Raw genomic sequence first — 19,528 nt, 5'->3', positions numbered from 1 at the left:
TTTTAAAAATGGGCAATACATGCACATTGAACAAAATTTAAATTTTTTTTCTTTTTTTTTTTTTTTTTTTTTAGTTGGAGTCTCACTCTCGCCCAGGCTGGAGTGCAGTGGGTGATCTCAGCTCACTGCGAGCTCCACCTCCCGGGTTCACGCCATTCTCCTGCCTCAGCCTCCGGAGTAGCTGGGACTACAGGCGCCCGTCACCAAGCCTGGCTAATTTTTTGTATTTTTAGTAGAGACGGGGTTTCACTGTGTTAGCCAGGATGGTCTCCATCTCCTGACCTCATGATACGCCCGCTTTGGCCTCCCAAAGTGCTAGGATTACAGGGGTGAGCCACCGTGCCCAGTCAATTTAAAATTTGTAGAAGGAAATGCATATAGAGTTTCTAGATTTAGCAAATAAATGTTAAGGACATACAGTTATATTTGAGTTTCGTATAAACTACAAATATATTTATAGTATACATTTGTCCCATGCAGTATTTGGGACATATTTATACTAAAAATTGTGTGTTCATCTGAAACTATAATAAAATTTAAATGGACATGCTATATTTTATCTGGCAACCTGAAATGCACAGAGAAGTAAGACTCTCCCTAGCCAGGATCTCCCAGGGACCTGTTTGCCCTTTCAGAAGGAAATCCTATTACCATTTTCTCCAGTATCTTTCCAGGATAGTCTATAAACAGCCTTCTTTTCCAGCAAAGTTGTTAGCCCCAGCACAAAATAGACTCTGAAAAAAAGGATTTAATGTAAGGATATCTGTGATTTTGTTTTTTGGTTTTTTTTTTTTTTTGAGACGGAGTCTCGCTCTGTCGCCCAGACTGGAGTGTAGTGGAGCGATCTCAGCTCACTGCAAGCTCCGCCTCCTGGGTTCACGCCATTCTCCTGCCTCAGCCTCCTGAGTAGCTGGGACTACAGGCGCCAGCCACCACGCCTGGCTAATTTTTGTATTTTTAATAGAGATAGGGTTTCACAGTGTTAGCCAGGATGGTCTCGATCTCCTGACCTCGTGATCCGCCCGCCTCGGCCTCTCAAAGTGCTGGGATTATAGGCCTGAGCCACTGCACTCAGCTGTGTTTTTTATTTGGACCTAGAACAGTTATGAAAGGAATTTAAACAGAGGCCACGTGGTGCAGGAGGGCGGGTCAGATCTTAGTTCATAACAACTGGGAATCCTTGGGTATGTTCCTTAACTTCTGGGATCATTTGCAAACCGAGGATAAAAATACTCATCTTATCCATTTGTAGTTAATAATAAGTAACACATGTAACATACATTGCAAAATGCCTGGCACAAAGTAGTCATTGGATCAGCAGTCCCCTCCCTGTTTGGATGTTTTAGGGTGTTCATCTGTAACTTTCCTAAGAAGTTAACTGTGAAGAATTCTGTCTAGAACCACAGGTCAGATGAACAGCGTGTCAGTGCAATCTTCTAAATTTGCCATCAGGTAATTCAGTTGTTTCTTTAAAGCCTCTACTCTATCAAATATTTAATACTTATATGACTCAAGCTCTGATGGCTTTGTTTATCCTATTCCTCTTTCATCTTATTGAATCTTCATCTGTCATCGGTTGATTCAAAAAGAAGTATTTCCTGAACACCCTCTATGAGCCAGGGGCTGTTACTATGCACTGGAGAGGCAGGTCAGGGCCATTAGGGGACTTGCATTCAAGTATTTGAGTACAGAGACACAGATAATAAAAGAGTAAACAAGTCAGGCATTTTAAATAATGATAAAGACTATGCCAGAAAATTAAACAGGAGTGATCAGTGCTAGAGAGGGAGGGTGGCATACTTCTATTCAGGTCAACCACCCTCTGAATAGTAAATTCCTTTTGCTTAGTAGTAAATTCCACCTTCTTAAGCTGCCCAGAGTGCTTTAAGTCTGCATTTCATGAAGGAAGGTTTCAAACAATACAACAACATTTACAATTTTAAGTTTGCTGTTTAGGCTCTAGCACTATGTAGATACAAAGGTCTTTCAGGAGTATAGACTTGGATATTTCTTCCTTCCTTTAGTTAAGGTCTAGATTGGAAAAGAAAAGTGACGAGCATTCAAATTCTGAGTGCCGGTTATAAAAGGGCAAAGCCTCCTGCCAACTATTAACATTTATCATCAATGCCACCCACCCCCACCCTGCCCATACCCACACCTCCAGCTCTGCAAGCTGGATGTCTTTATCCCTATTTTAAAGTAGGAAGAAATGAGGCTCCCAAAATTCAAGTGATTTGGCCAAGGACACTCTGGTCAGAAGTGGGCAGATCAGATGTGATGCCATCTTTCTGTTTCCAAGTCAAGAATCTTTTAATTTATATCTGTTAACCGACAGTTTCATGCCATTTCCACTCCTCCAAAAATCTTGCTTCTTCATTAAGAGGTTTGTGTTAAAAACAACAACTGGGCCAGGTGCAGTGCCTCACGCCTGTAATCCCAGCACTTTGGGAGGCCGAGGCGGGTGGATCACCTGAGATGAGGACACCAGCTTTGCTAACATGGTGAAACTCCGTCTCTACTAAATATAAAAAAAAAAAAAAAATTAGCCGGGTGTGGTGGCGGGCATCTGTAATCCCAGCTACTCAGAAGGCTGAGGCAGGAGAATCGCTTGAACCCGGAAGGCAGAGGTTGCAGTGAGCCAAGATCTCACCACTTCACTCCAGCCTGGGCAACATGAGTGAAACTCTGTCTCAGAGAAACAAAAACAAAAACAAACCAAAAAGAAACACAGTCTAAACTATCTTTTCTTAAACTCTGCTTGTTATTTGCCAGGATAAAGCAATTCCTGTTTGTGTATTATAAACTTAATACAATTTATATGCAGAAAATCTCTTTCCTTTGTTTCTCCCAGTCAAATGATGCATTTTTATGATGATTAAGAGGAAAACAGCCTAAAATGCTATATTAGGTCACACAAATTTCTCAGAATGGTGTATGAAAACTGAAACTGAAACATTACAGAGGTGGTGAAATCTACTTACATTCAATTACTTATGGGCAGAAAAATATTAGCTACCATATCTGTGGCTACAGATCTACATGCTTTGTTAATACTGATATTAAAAATAAGCATGAAGTTTGGGTAAATCTTCTAGATAAGGATGTTCTTCTAAACAGGTTTAGAAAAGTTGATGAATTTATAAACCATTAAAATTAACTGAGGGATAAAACGAGAAACGCAAAGGATATTATCATGTTAAACTTTCCTAAGAAAGTAAGAATCACTTTGAAATGTGATTGGTTTCCATCTTCTTAGTTGGCTCTGCCCTGACTCCAACTCCTTTATTTTTTTGAGGTAGAAAGCATGTCCTTGCTACATTCCCTTTTTGGAGTTCTTTTCTTTCATTCTTTTGGAATGGGAGAGAAACAAGTTGCTTCCCCAGGAAAGCCTGCATTTTCCAAGGTACGAATTCAGCTTTCTCTGACCTACCTTTTCTCTTTGAAGCGTAGATTTTAAATGTGCCTTCAATGGTTAGTTTTAATTCTTAAATTGATTTCACAGGTTTACTTTTTCACTTCAAAAGCACTTTTTCAGAATATTATTTTGTATGTTGATAACTCCTCTGGTCCTCCTGCCTCTAAAATTTGGATTTTCCTGGCTTGATGACATAAGTTTTGGCATTGGCCTTTGTCCTTTCCACATCCCCCCCCAATAACCCGCCCTGAATCAGTCTCCACTGTTAATAATACCAAACTAATGTGCTAAAGAACAGGCTTGTCAAGCACACTGCTTTGATCTTGAGTTTATAGGAATTTGTAAGCCAGAGTGTTTTCTCCGATTATGGTTGTAATGAACAAATACTAGGTTTTAAAAAGATCCTTTTAATACTTCTTCCTCTTCACTTACTGTTAAGAGTTTAGGTTCTCTGGGAGGCACACAACTAATTTAACTTTGCCCATCTTGTGCAAATCCCCCATGGAGTTTGTAAAACTGCAACCCATAATCTCCTCTTCAAAAAACACACTGATTATTTGTGCTATGCTAGTTCCAAATATTACAATAGTTTCTGGATTTTTGCCACATTCCTCTCTAGATGGTCATTTGGGAGACTTTGTTTATAATGTGTGTTTTGAATGAAATTTTAAAATTCCAAGACCACAGGATGTGAGACTCAATTGTGAGTTAAACTTAATTTTGCATTTTTTCAAAGAGGTCCTACTTAGGTTACAACAATAGCAAACATTGAATAGAAAATGAGAGAAGGTATTTTTTTTCCCCCAAGGATTAGGGTTTGAAAAAAATATGAGGGAAAGCATGCTATTTTCAAGGATTAGTGAATGTTTTCAAAATGGCCTATAGCATTCAGTTGGTGGTTCAGGTGAATTAAAACATTAATCTGTTTCATGGAAATCGGAAGGAGCATTTTTATCAGTGGTTGTACTAATTGTCATTTTAAAATTAGAGACAAAACTCGGAATTTTAAAATAGTACCTCCCTTTTGAAAAAGAAAAGTTAATGGAGATGAACAGTATAAAAGCATTTTTTTAAAAAAAAAAAAAATTGAGGCAACATTAAAGAGCTCCCCTGGGCATTTTTCCTCCTAATCAATTCTGGGTGGTGTTTTTTTTTTTTTTTTTTTTTTTTTCCTCATATTCTTTGTTTATTTTAGAAGCTGCTGCTCATTAATCAACTGGCAGAGATTTTTAGGACAAAATGAATTGTTTTTAAAAAATAGATAAATTGTAATTTTCTTTTTTCTTTTTTTCTTTGATAAATTATAATTTTCTTGCATCTTATTTCAACTTCAACTTTTTCTTTCTTTCATTTTTTTTTTTTTTTTTTTTTTTAAACGAGTCTCACCCTGTCGCCCAGGCTGGAGTGCGGTGGCACGATCTCGGCTCACTGCAAGCTCCGCCTTCCGGGTTTACGCCATTCTCCTGCTTCAGCCTCCCGAGTAACTGGGACTACAGGCGCCTGCCACCTCGCACGGCTAGTTTTTTGTATTTTTTTTTTTTTAGTAGAGACGGGGTTTCACCATGTAGCCAGGATGGTCTCGATTTCCTGACCTCGTGATCCGCCCATCTCGGCCTCCCAAAGTGCTGGGATTACAGGCTTGAGTTACCGCGCCCAGCAACTTCAACTTTTTCAACTTCATACATGATAGACTAAACCAGGGTGTCTGACTTTAGCTGTTTTATGATCTGTCTCTTTAGCCAGTTGCCACTTGGACATATTATTTCACCCTCTACTACTTATAAAAAAGGTAACAGGTAATGAACACAGGAACACAATAACACGTGGAAGCGAAGGCCAGTATCTTCCCTCTACATTCTCAATCTGGTTGGATTTCTCCTCAAGATATTTCTGTTTACATTCTCCCTATACATCCCCCCATACACCATCTCTCTGTCTCTCTCTTCTCTCGTACACACACACACACACACACACACACACACACACACACACACACACACACAAAGTGTTTTTTTTTAGTTTATTTGTTTATTTATCCTTGAGACAGGGTCTCACTCTGTTGCCCAGGCTAGAGTGCTGAGTGCTGTGGTATGCTCCCTGCTCACTGCAGCCTTGACCTCCCAGGTTCAAGTGATCCTCCTGCCTCAGCCTCCCAAGGAGCTGGGACTACAGGTGTCTGCCACTACGACTGGCTAATTTTAAAAATTTTTCATAGAAACGAGGTCTCGCTGTGTTGCCTAGGCTGGTCTGAAATTGCTGGGCTCAAGAGATCCTCCTGCCTTGGCCTCCGAAAATGGTGGAATTACAGACATGAACCACCGTGCCCAGTCCACAAGTGATTTACATGACACAAACTTTCTGGAATTCTATAAACGCAGGATATGCAACACGGGTTAACCACTTGTCTCAGAAAGAAAACAAGCAGAGAATTGCCCACAGAACACATCTTAACATTTGGGCTTCTATGTATGCCAAGAAAGTGATCATTTTGAGTCTTTGCCTGAATAATACCGGGACCTTGAAAGCGCAATTGCTATTTTAAATGGATGTTGCTTGTTAACAGAATGCAGAATAAATTATGGCCTCTGAATTAAGCTCTTTTATTGTTGACCTTGCTCTTCAGAGAGGGTGTGGTAGGTAACCAACTACAAATATGTAGCGTATATTAGGTACAAAGGAAACTATTCTACTTTGGCAAAAATAGAATATAAACATGAATGGAACTAATTAAAATAAAACTATTTGTTATTCATCAAAGGAAAGAATAAGATATTTAATAGTTCGTATATGCCAACCTCCTTAAAACTTGTATGAAATAGAGTAGCGAATAAATCAGTACATAAATGCCCTAAGTATTGTCCTTTGCTAAACCATTTGATTGACATTGAACCTGATTAATATTGCCTTAACTTAAAGACACCATCCACTGTCCATAAAGGTACGTTCTGCTGTTGAATGTAGCTTTATGCTCAGCAGCCACATTCAACAGCAGAATTTTAAGCTCAAGTCTTCTCCCAGCTACCTAATGCTAAAAAAAGAAAAAAAAAAAGAGCATTGTTAGAGGTGGGGTAGGTAGGGATGTGACTAACAGCCTTGTGTTCCTGTAATTATAGCTGGAGATTGCTGTGCCAAATATTAGGAACTTTTCTGTTCTACAGAAGAAATTACATCAGGAGGCTCAGCAACTACTGGTAATTACAGAAATTGCCAGTTCAAGGAATCCAATAGTCCCTCTAAACTCCACTTAAGACAGACCCGAAGGAAAGACATTCAGTGGAGGTAGAGGAAGTGCTTTCTCTCCATTCACATTTATGAACTCATTTGGGCTCACTAATTCAGGTGCTCTTATAGCAGTTCTAAATGGGAGGAATCTGTTTTCTCAATTACTGATATCAAATGAGCATTGCAGGAGTGAAGTGATTTACTGTGGTTATACAATTATATCCTTCCTCTAATTTCACCCGAGGGGTTAACTACAGCATCAAAATCTGAGAGTGGATTCAGCAGAGGGGCTCAGATTGTAGAGACAGGAAATCCCTAACTATCCTTGAATCGTATGATTATTGGACCACAGCCACTCAGCCACACTGAGTGCTGGAAGATCCACAATTAACACCCCTCATCCAAGTCCCAAATCAGCCTTGAGCCTGATGTCTTGATGCCGCAGGGTTATGGGGAAGGAGGTGACCTCCAGAAAACCTGCTCACTTTACAGGACCAATTCTGAGAATTAAGTATAGTTGGGTAGAGTGTGCCTTTGAAATCTCTACCAATTCTTTCATCTCTTCTACTGCCATTAGTATCTTCCTTCTACTCACAACTCATCAGGGTTTTGGTCCTACACTCCATCACATTAGTGCCCAACTGTCTGCTTCCTAGAAAGCAGACTACTACTTTTTTAAGAAGCAGAGAGTTGGGCACTAATATGTCTACTACTACTACCACTAGCATTCACTACTTATAATGAGATAAAACAATTCGTGCATCTCTCTCCCTCACGCGTATGTGCATGTCTGGAAGACACACACACCCCCATGCACAGCCCCGCCCCCCGCCCCGCACACACACACACTAATGCACCCTTTCTTCCTGGACGATGGCCACACTTGTCATTTCATTCCACAAAGTCATTCTCATGGAGGAAATGTAAGCCTAGTGGAGGGGAGAAAAATGTAATGTCCCTGCTGAAATGTTTTCAGTGATTTACAGATCTTTGTCCCAAAGCCCAAAACCCGTTAATCCAGAGGAAATGTCCAGAAGGGCAAAGCCTGGGGAACAGAGCAATCCCTCCGGGGGTTCATGGTTTATCCATGATTCCTCTTTTCATCATCAGCGCTATCCAACCTGGTGGCAAGTCTTGTTAGTCCTATCGTTAAACTATGCCCACATCTAATAATTTTTGTTTGTTTGTTTTGTTTTGTTTTTTTTTTTGAGACGGAGTCTTGCTTTGTCTCCCAGGCTGGAGTGCAATGGAGCGATCTCAGTTCACTGCAACCTTTGCCTCCCGGGCCCAAGTGATTCTCGTGCCTCAGTCTCCCGAGTAGCTGAGATTACAGGCACACACCACCATGCCCAGCTAATTTTTTTGTATTTTTAATAGAGACAGGGTTTCACCATGTCGGCCAGGCTGGTTTTGAACTCCTGGTCTCAAGTGATTCACCCACCTCGACCTCCCAAAATGCTGAGATTACAGGCGTGAGCCATTGCACCCAGCCTACATCTAAAAATTTTGGCCATCTTCCCTCTATGCCCTAGTCTGGGGCACCATCACCTCTTTCTAGGTACCTGTGTTACCTTCCCTGCTTCTCCCGACTTCTACTCCACTCCTATCCCCTACAATCCACTCTCTACAGGAAATCTGGAGTACTTTTAAAAATGTAAATCAGATCATCTTACTCCTAAATTTAAAACTTCCCGGCCGGTCGTGGTAGCTCATGCCTATAATCCCAGCACTTTGGGAGGCCAAGGTGGGTGGATCACAAGGTCAGGAGTTCAAGACTAGCCTGGCCAAGATGGTGAAACCCAGTCTCTACTAAAACTACAAAAATTAGCCAGGCATGGTGGCAAGTGCCTGTAATCCAAGCTACTTGGGAGGCTGAGGCAGGAGAATCACTTGAACCCGGGCGACAGAGGCTGCAGTGAGCCGAGATGGTGTCACTGCACTCCAATCTGGGTGACAGAGTGAGGTTCCATCTCAGAAAAACAAAAACAAAAACAAAAAAGACTTCCTGGCCAGGTGCCATGGCTCATGCCAGTAATCGCAGCACTTTGGGAGGTCGAGGTGAGTGGATTACCTGAGGTCAGGAGTTCGAGACCAGCCTGGCCAAGATGGTGAAACCCTGTCTCTACCAAAAACACAAAAATTATCTGGGTGTGGTAGCAAGTGCCTGTATTCCCAGCTACTGGGGAAGCTGACGCAGGAGAATCGCTTGAACCTGGGAGGCAGAGGTTGCAGTGCGCAGAGATCATGCCACTGCACTCCAGCCTTGGTGACAAAGTGAGACTCCATCTCAAAAAGAAAAAAAGAAAAAAAACTTCTGATATACATGTCTATTATTTTTGTCATTTCTCAATTGTTTTGCCACCATAATTAGCATTGAAAAATCTTTTAATATAAAGACTCTGTGCTTGCTTTTCTTTTCTTTTGGAGACAGGGTCTCACTTTGTCATCCAGGCTGGAGTACTGTGGCACGATCACAGCTTACTGCAGCTCCGGACTCCTGGGTTCAAGCAAACCTTCTGCCTCAGCCTCCCAAGTAGCTGAGAGTTTAAGCAGGTGCCACCACACTTGGCTAATTTAAAAAAATGTTGTAAAGACAGGATCTCACTATGTTACCCAGACTGCTCTTGAACTCTTGGGCTCAAGCAATCCTCCTGCCTCAGCCTCCCAAAGTGCTGGGATTACAGGTATGAGCCATCATGCCAAGCTGACTCTGTGCTGTCTTGCAATAAACAAAATAAAAAAAGATGGAAGCTGAGGGCACCACCTTCCAGATGCAAGAGATAGGGTGAGTGGTAACACCTCGTAAAGAGGGGAAACCTAGCAAAGCCCTGAGGCCTGCAACTGAGGAAGAAAAGGGAATGCTAAGAGCCTACTTGAGTCTTAGGAGGAACCTGGGTTATGCAGTAGAAGGACCCCAACTGACCTAAGACCCCCTTCGGAGTGTGGCTTCTGCTCACCTTTTCAGCCTACTCTCCCATTCTCACTCCCCTCCCTGTACCTTGCGGTCCAGCTATACCCAAGTGTCCATAGTATACAGATCCAAATATGCTACCTACCCTAATAAACCAGCAGTCCTATTTCTGGGTATAACATCAGAAGGAAACCATATATCAAAGTGATATCTGCATGCCCATGTTCATTGGAGCATTATTTACAATAGCGAAGACATGGAAACAACCTAAGTGTCCACTGATGGATGAATGGATTAAAAAATTGTGACACACACCACAATTTTTTCATACACACACACAATAGAATATTCTTCTGTTAGGATTTTGGCCAGGCTCAGTGGCTCACACCTGTAATCCCAGCAATTTGGGAGGCCAAGGCAGGTGGCTCACTTGAGGTAAGGAGTTCGAGACCAGCCAGGCCAACATGGTGAAACCCTGTCTCTACTAAAAATACAAAAATTAACCAGGCATGGTGACGCATGCCTGTAATCCCAGTTACTCAGGAGGCTGAGGCAGGAGAATCGCTTGAACCCACGAGGCAGAGCTTGCAGTAAGCACGGATTGTGCCACTGCACTCCAGCCTGGGTGACAGAGTGAGACTCCATCTCAAAAAAAAAAAAAAAAAATCATTGCTTGTCTTGTCACTCATTTCCTTTGCTTAGAAGGACCTTCCCCACTTTTTCTTATTAGTGAGTATTTATTCTGCAACTCCCCAGAATAGATTTCCCACATGACAATTTAATGTCTTTATTTCCTGCATGCACTTACTCTGAAGCTTGTACAATTGTTAAGACTGTTCTTGGACTCTAAATGACAACTTTGTGATAACATCCTTCAGTAGTTTCCCAACTTTTGAAGTTTTCTTTGTGGCATGAAAATTAATATTTGTATTTCTGTTTGATGCAAAAAGGTTATACTGAACAATGTCCTGTTTTGAATAGACCTCAACAATGCAGATGTTAACCCATAACCCGGAAGAGAATCTTAATATACTAGTCATTCCAACAAGTGGCTTCTCCCCCTCCTTGCCCTTTCTCTGGACTCTGGATTGTTCCACAAAGATTAACACTCATTTTCGGCCGGGCGCGGTGGCTCAAGCCTGTAATCCCAGCACTTTGGGAGGCCGAGACGGGCGGATCACAAGGTCAGGAGATCGAGACCATCCTGGCTAACATGGTGAAACCCCGTCTCTACTAAAAATACAAAAAAAAAAACTAGCCGGGCGAGGTGGCGGGTGCCTGTAGTCCCAGCTACTCCGGAGGCTGAGGCAGGAGAATGGCGTGAACCCGGGAGGCAGAGCTTGCAGTGAGCTGAGACCCGGCCACTGCACTCCAGCCTGGGCGACAGAGCGAGACTCCGTCTCAAAAAAAAAAAAAAACCACTCATTTTCTCTGCTGTTTTTCCATGCACATTAATTTTGTCTCCCTACACTTCTGAAGCAGGTATTATAGAAATATGGATCATAAACAGAGAGCAAAGCCTTCTAAGTGAATACCTATTTGCTCACGGCCAATAAACAGTGTTCAAGGAGAATGATTTCTATTTTTTAAAATGAAGGATTATTTGCTTTAGCTTATCTGCTTTCTTAGAGGAAGACCAGCTGGTTTAAGAAAGAAATAAAGGCTATGAATCTTTATGTATTTCATTTACGATTCTCTTCTAGAAGGAGGAGACCCATTGATAGAAACATTTGTAAGTCACTAAGTTATCTACCTTTAGAGGAATATTTAGGGTGTAATTTTCAGCTAACTGGAAAGAACATAACAAAACTCACGTGCTTGAAAGAAGGCATATTATCACTGAAATTACACTTGATTTCTTTCATGGCAGAACTGGACAGCTGCTCGCACCTGCCTTAACTTTTTTTTTTTTTTCTTCAGCCTAAAGTTATCTATTCCAGGATTCTATGTCATATGGTATAAAGCTGTGGTTTCAATCAGTCACTAACATAGAAGCTTGGATATATTTGGAATTCCTTTTGGGGGAAAAAATTGGCCAAAGCTTTTGATAGCTTTGCTTCTCACACCCAGGCCAAACTGGGCTGGCTCTCTACTGGGACAAGAATGCATATTGGCATCTCATCCTTAAAGCCACAGAGTCACAGCATATTGGTCCAAAAAGGGATATTAGAGTTCATGTGGTCTAACTGTTTTTACTTTTTTTTTTTTTTTGAGACAGGGTCTCGTTCTGTCACTCAGACTGGAGTGCAGTGGTACAATCGTAGCTCACTGCAGCCTCAAACTCCTGAGCTCAAGTGAGCCTCCTATCACAGTCTTCTGAGTAGCTAGGACTACAGGCACATACCACCATGCCCAGCTAAGTTTTTTAAGTTACATGTAGAGATGGGAGGTGGGGTCTTGCTGTTTTGCCCAGGCTGGTTTCGAACTCCTGGCCTCAAGCAACCCTTCCACCATGGCCTCCCAAAGTGCTGGGATTTCAGACATGAGCCACCACCATGCCCAGCCTAACTTATTTATTTTATATTTTTCTTTAACTTTATATATCTCTTTTAGCAAAGTCCTTAATTAATTGACAATATAGAATATTTATATTATGGGTAGGCACCTGTTACAAGATGCCAAGACAAATTAACAAGATTTAGTAGCTCATTCAAGCACTCTCACAACTCTGATACTGGAGAGACAGTCCACTGGACAGATCAACCCTCAATTCCTGTATATTCTCCAAGTTCTATGCCTTAATTTGGTAAAGACATTAGAGAGCAAGGTACCTGGGCCAAATTTCCTCAGTTTCTTGCTCAAATATATTAACCAACTTACAGGTGAGGTGTGTCCTCTGTTTACATTCAGAGTTAATATGAGTACATCTTTTGCAAGAAGAGATTGAAGATATTGACCACAATGTTAAGCGGTATTAACTCTACACAGCTCCACGTGATAAAGTCCTTTTCGAATTTAGCTTCAGGCAATGATAGCATACATGCTCACTCTTGTCAGAAAGTGAAATCCCTGCAGCCTATCACGCTTCTCTTTTCACCTCTGCTGCCAGAAAGATCTGAACCAAATTTATTGCCAAGTGTTGTAATATGATCATTTCTGGTGCCTAGAAGTATTTACTCCTTTTTCTCTTTTCTTTTTTTTTGAGACCGAGCGTCACTCTGTCGCTCAGGCTGGAGTGCAGTGGTGTGACCTGCACACCACTCCCGGGTTCAAGTGATTCTCCCACCTCAGCCTCCCAAGTAGCTGAGATCACAGGCGCCTGCCAATAAGTCCGGCTAATTTTTGTGTTTTTAGTAGAGACGAGGTTTCCTTATGTTGGCCAGGCTGGTCTCGAACTCCTGACCTCAAGTTATCCGCCTGCCTCGGCCTCTCAAAGTGCTGGGATTACAGGCATGAGCCACCGGGCCCAGCCGTACTCCTCTTTCTTTCTTAAATATTTTGTTTGTAAACTGCTTCAAGTAATTTCGGAAGTATGTAAGTTGAACATAAAAAAATTTAATAAAATAGGTAAAAACAATTGGTTGGAAGTAAGGAATAGTCAGTCTTCCTAATGAAACTTCTCTGTGCAAAGGCCTTCATGCCAAGTTTCTCATTTGAAGGATGGTGAAGAGGCCTTATGCTTTGTGCTGGGCTTAATCCTCAGCTATATAACTTACTTGTTAAATAACTGTACAAAAATGACCTCACTTCCATTTCCTCATTTTTAAGTGGGGATATTAATGCTGTTGTTCCACTGGGTGGTTGTGACAATCCAATGAGAAAACATGGGGAAATACTTTCTAAACAGTGACTCACTCTAGAAATGTTGGTTGTTTTAACTTCCCTAACTGTCTTGCAGGGCTGAGCCACTCTAATTTAAGGAATATGTGTTTGTAAGGGCTTTTAAAATAAACTCACAAATAAATTTGCAAGTTCTTTGATACCCGTACTTTCAAGAAGTGGAGCCTAATTCTTCTCTCCTAGAGTGTGGTCTGTAGTCAGTAACTGATTTTTAGCGAATTCAATGTGGCAGCAGTGACAATGTGCAACCTGTGAGAATAAGTCATTACATGCATTGTGGTTTCCTCCTTGCTCTTGCTCTTAGATCACCCATGGCAGGAGAAGCCAACTGCCATGCCAGAGGGGCACTCGAACAGCTCCGCAAGGAAGTCCCTGTAATAAGCAACAGAAGCCTCTGCCATCAGCCATGAGAGCGCCATCTTGGGAACAGATTCTTCAGCCTCAGTCAAATTTTCAGAAGACTATACGTCCAGCCAACTTCTTGACTACAATCCCTTTATAGATCCCAAGCTAGAAACTCCTAGCTAAGCCACTCCTGGATTCCTGCCCCTCAGAAGCCCTGTAAGAGAATAAATGCTTATTCTTGCCTTAAGCTCCTAAATTTGGGGATAATTTGTTACTCAGTGATATGTAATTATAAAATGTCTATAGTTATCTACCCATCCTTTTGGAGAGCACTACTAAGGACTAATATCAGACTTTACTCTTCCCAGATGTTATTATTGAAGGATATTCAAGTACTCAAATATCTTAAAATCATTGAGTGGGAAATCACCTCAGAGTCATGTGCAATTTCCTCATTTTGCAGATGCAAATACAGAGAAGCAGAGAGAGTTCAATGAGATGCTCAAAGACATGTAAATAAATGACAAAATTAGGCCTAGAGCCTTCCTTGGTCTCCTTCTGTTTGAATTCTTCTTTCTCCTTCCCTCCCTCCCTCCCTTCCTTCCTTCCTTTCTTCCTGCCTGCCTTCTTCCTTCCTGCCTTCCTCCATCCCTCCCTCTCTTTCTCTTTTCTTCTTTCTTTCTCTTTCTCTTTCATTTCTTCTTTCTTTTTCTTTCTCTTTCTTTCTTTCTTTCTTTCTTTCTTTTTCCTTCTTTCTCTCTCTTCTCTCTCCCCCGCCGCTTCCTCTCTCTCTTCCTTCCTTCCTGCTTTCTTTCTCTTTCTTTTCTTTTCTTTTCTTTCCTTCCTTTCTTTCTTTCTTTCTTTCTTTCTTTCTTTCTTTCTTTCTTTCTTTCTTTCTTTCTTTCTTTCTCTTTCTTTCTTTTTCTTCCTTTCTTTCTCTTTCTTTCTTCTTTCTCTTTTTGAGGCAAGGTCTCACTTTGCCACCCAAGCTGGAGTGCAGCAGCGTGATTACAACTTACTGTAGCCAACATCTCTGTAGCTCAAGCGATCTTCCCACCCGAGCCTTCAGAGTAACTGGGACTACAGGAGCCTGCCACCATGCCTGGCTAATTTTTATTATAGTTTTTACTTTCTTTGCTAGAGATGGGGTCTCACTATGCTGCCCAGGCTAGTCTCAAACTCCTGGCTTCAAGTGATTCTCTTACCTTGGCCTCTTAAAGTGCTGGGATTACAGGCACGAACCCCTGGGCCCAATCTTTTCTTCTTTCTTTTTTCTTTTTCCAATGACCTAAAATACTCCTTTATTTTTGAGCACAGATCGCAGAACAGTGACATGGTTTAAAATCAATACTCCCTTTTTACCATACCATGCTACCTCTTTCCTTTGTCTTTCTCACCTGAAAATGTGCCAACCTAAAGCTTTTAGTTTAGGTCAGATGTGGTGGCTCATACCTGTAATCCCAGCACTTTGGGAGGCAGAGATGGGCGGATCACCTGAGGTAAGGAATTCGAGACCAGCCTGGCCAACATGGAGAAACCCTGTCTATACTAAAAATACAAAAATTAGTCAGGGGTGGTGGTGCATCCCTGTGATCCCAGCCACTTGGGAGGCTGAGGCAGGAGAATCACTTGAACCCAGGAGGCGGAGGCTGCAGTGAACAGAGATAGTGACCACCGCACTCTAGCCTGGGTGACGGAGGGAGACTCCATCTCAAAAAAAAGAAAAAGCTTTTTCTTTACGAGATCATTTCACAAAAGAAAGGGTGCCCCTCAGATTAAGAAATTGTACATAATTAATATATATTGACATGAACACCTGCTGTTTTGTAAGATGCTGTAGGAATCAAGAAAGTTTAAGCCTAAATTCTGGTTGTGAAGTTCTCCCAATCTGGTAAAAATGGGATGTTCTATGTGCAGTCAGAACAATGAATTATAGGATATTGAAGGACAAAGAGATCACATGTGAGATTCAAAGATTTAAGCCAAGAGCTTAAAGTACATGAATTATTTTGTCTCTCTTTTTTTTTTTTTTTTTTTTTTGAAGCAAGATCTTGGTTTTTCACCCAGGCTGGAGTGCAGTGGTGCAACCACAGCTCACGGGAGCCTTGATTTCCTTGGCTCATGTGATCCTTCCACTTCAGCCTCCCAAGTAGCTGAGACCACAGGTGCTCACCACCACGCATCTGGCTAATTTTTTATTTTTATAGAGACCAGGTCTCACTGTGTTGCCCTGGCTGCTCTCAAACTCCTGGACTCAAGTCATCCTTCCATCCTGGCCACCCAAAATGTTGGGATTACAGGCGCCAGCCATCATTCCCAGCCCACAGTACATGTTCTATAACTACTGTCCCACGTGATATTTAAAGCCAGTCTTCCAAATTAATATGGTAGGATGAAAAAATGTTTTAAAGCTTTTTAGCCTAAGCTTTTAAGAAAATTTCTTTTTTAAATACAGGGTCTCACTCTGTGGCCCAGACTGGAGTGCAGCGGTACCATCACAGTGCACTGCAGCCTTGAATTCCTGGGCTCAAGCAAGTGTTCTGAGTAGCTAGGACTACAGGCATACGCCACCAAGCCCGGCTAATCTTTTTCTTTTTTTTGGAGACAGATTCTCACTCTGTTGCCCAAGCTGGAGTGCAGTGGCACGATCTTGGCTCACTGCAAGCTCCACCTCCCAGGTTCATGCCATTCTCCTGCCTCAGTCTCCTGAGTAGCTGGGACTACAGGTGCCCGCCACCATCCTGGGCTAATTTTTTGTATTTTTAGTAGAGACGGGGTTTCACCGTGTTAGCCAGGATGGTCTTGATCTCCTGACCTCGTGATCCACCCGCCTCAGCCACCCAAACTGCTGGGATTACAGGTGTGAGCCACCACGCCCAGCTAGCCTGGCTAATTTTTAAAAATAATTTTTTGTAGTGATGGGGTCTCCCTATGTTGCCCAGGCTGGTCTGGACTAAACTTTTAAATGGTCTCTTAGTGGGTTATTTTACTCATATATCCAACAATTTGCTGTTAGGCTTTGGGTATACGCATAGTAATTTATATTCAAACAGGATGGCTCAAGAATTTCTGCTTAAGATTGAAGAGCGGGCCGGGCGCGGTGGCTCAAGCCTGTAATCCCAGCACTTTGGGAGGCCGAGGTGGGTGGATCACGAGGTCAGGAAATCGAGACCACCCTGGCTAACACTGTGAAACCCTATCTCTACTAAAAATACAAAAAAATTAGCCGGGCACGGTGGTGGGCGCCTGTAGTCCCAGCTACTCGGGAGGCTGAGGCAGGAGAATGGCTTGAACCCGGGAGGTGGAGCTTGCAGTGAGCCGAGATCGTGCCACTGCACTGCAGCCTGGGGGACAGAGCAAGATTCCGTATCAGAGAAAAAAAAAAAAGATTAAAGAGCATTCAGGATAGTATTCTGGTTGGAAGATGCTTCAGGGAACTTGTCTGGAATGCATTTGATAACATGCCACTTTTTTTTTTTTTTTTTTAACATATCAGTATCATTAAGCAGGTAACATGCCATTTTTACATAAGGGTTTTGGTGTGAGGTGTAGAGATGATGGCAGTCACTATTGATACCAATGTTTTGTCTCCCTTCTCTCACATTCTATTTTTTTCAAACTGTACTATTCATTTATTAAAATTTTGAGGCAGAAAGATGTTGGAGGAGACTCTTTGAAATGACCGTAGGGGTTTTACCAGCACCGGATGTAAATACAGTTGTTCTTGTATCAGAGATGGCAGGAATGAAGTGGGGCAGGGATAATAAGCGTTTAGTTTTAAACTGCTGTGTTTTGCGGACTTGTTACGCCGTAATAGATAACTGAATGGAGGTGGCAGATGCTACTAGTTCCATAACACCAGGGCCCAGGTATCACCATGGTAGTGAGGGGTGGGATGGCGGAGGGGTGGGAGTTTAGAATATTTATCTGAGACTGGGCCTGCTATACAGAAATGCCTTTCCAGAGTCTGGACACTGAGGTATATGTTTGAATAAAAAGTGAAGTTTGGCTGGGTGCGGTGGTTCACCACTGTAATCCCAGCACTTTGGGAGGCCGAGGTGGGCGGATCACAAGGTCAGGTTTTCGAGATCAGCCTGGCCAATATGGTGAAACCCCATCTCTACTAAAAATACAAAAATTGGCCGGGCGCGGTGGCTCACACCTGTAATCCCAGCACTTTGGGAGTCCGAGGCGGGCGGATCACGAGGTCAGGAAATCGAGACCATCCTGGCTAACACGGTGAAACCCCGTCTCTACTAAAATTACAAAAAACTAGCCGGGCGAGGTGGCGGCGCCTGTAGTCCCAGTTACTCGGGAGGCTGAGGCAGGAGAATGGCGTGAACCCGGGAGGCGGAGCTTGCAGTGAGCGAGATCGCGCCACTGCACTCCAGCCTGTGCGACAGAGCGAGACTTGGTCTAAAAAAAAAAAAAATTAGCTGGGGGAGGCTGCGGCAGGAAAATCGCTTGAACCCGGAGGTGGAGCTTGCAGTGAGCTGAGATTGTGTCACTGCACTCCAGCCTGGGTGACAGAGTGAGACTCCGTTTCAAAAAAAAAAAAAAAAGTTAAGTTTAACTTGTTCTGGGAATGGAGGACACACAATAGACTGGTTATTGTTGTTGTTGTTGTTGTTAATCTCAAACAAAAGATTTTAAAAAGAGTTCAGCCCGGGGCGCAGTGACTCCTGAGGTGGACGAACTTGAGGTCAGGAGTTGGAGGCCAGCCTGGGCAACATGGCGAAGCCTGTCTCTACTAAAAATACAAAAATTAGCTGGGCGTGGTGGCACACGCCTGTGATCCCAGCTACTCAGGATACTGAGGCAGGAGAATCGCTTGAATCCAGGAGGCGGAGGTTGCAGTGAGCTCAGATGGCCCCACAGCACTCCAGCCTTAGTGACAGAACGAGACTCAGTCTCAAAAAATAAAATAAAAGTTAAAATAGAGTTCATATGGACCAGAAAAGATGCTTTGCAGACACACTCAACTTGGTAATGTCAGTTTCTTACCAATAATAATTGCAAAACCAAAATTGTTTTCACTAAGTATGAAGTCGGGGGCTGAAGAATCTCAATTATGAGAGAGTTGGTAAGTGGAAGACAACCTTTAAAAATGCAACAACGAAGCTGTTAAGGAAATACATTACAGCATGTTCAGATGAAATAGGCTGTGAAGGCGGCAGTCCTTTATTTCCTAGCCTTTATTCTCTTCACAACTTATTTCTCACTTTTGGGTTTTGTAGTCAGGCAGTATAACATATAACAATAACATAAATACTATTAAGAAGAACTTTGCAACTTGAGAGGTGCTTTCAATAACCATTACCATATTTAATCCTGTATTTTGGATATTGTAAGAAAATGGAAACTTGGGGGTTAGGTGATCTCCCAATAGCATTTGCCTCTAACTTAAATATGCTGGACACCTTCTAAACCATAAAAATCATTGTATTAAAATCACTGTAGTTAAATGGGCCAGGTGTGGTGGCTCATGCCTGTAATCCCAGCACTTTGGGAGGCTGAGGCAGACGGATCACAAGGTCAAAAGATCAAGAGCATCCTGGCCAACATTGTGAAACTCTGTCTCTACTAAAAGTACAAAATTAGCTGGACATGGTGACGCACACCTGTAGTCCTAGCTACTTGGGAGGCTGAGGCAGGAGAATCTCTTGAACCTGGGAGGCGGAGGTTGCAGTGAGCTGAGATCATGCCACTGCACTCCAGTCTGTGTGACAGAGCAAGACACCGTCTCAAAAAAAAAAAAGTTTAGTTAAATGTATTCAGCAGGAAAGAAGAGAAAATCAGTAGTCTCAGGCCTCTTTTGCTTTAGAAAATCCTATATCTTTATTTTATCTTATTTT

General features: G+C 42.4%; 1 protein-coding gene and 1 long non-coding RNA gene across 4 annotated transcripts in view; one reads left to right on the top strand and one right to left on the bottom strand.

Annotated features, from left to right (window-relative positions):
* RBPJ (recombination signal binding protein for immunoglobulin kappa J region) overlaps positions 1-19,528 on the bottom strand; it is a 270,713-nt gene that overhangs the window by 132,775 nt on the left and 118,410 nt on the right. The gene's annotated exons all lie outside the window — the stretch shown is intronic.
* On the top strand, positions 1,377-13,767 carry LOC123573555 (uncharacterized). The gene is made up of 3 exons (XR_006698162.3): positions 1,377-1,452; positions 3,300-3,403; positions 13,633-13,767. It is a non-coding gene; the product is annotated as an uncharacterized lncRNA (long non-coding RNA).

Source organism: Macaca fascicularis, chromosome 5 (genome assembly GCF_037993035.2).
Source record: "Macaca fascicularis isolate 582-1 chromosome 5, T2T-MFA8v1.1".
NCBI classification, from domain to species: domain Eukaryota; kingdom Metazoa; phylum Chordata; class Mammalia; order Primates; family Cercopithecidae; genus Macaca; species Macaca fascicularis.
This window is presented reverse-complemented; position numbering and strand designations above follow the sequence as displayed.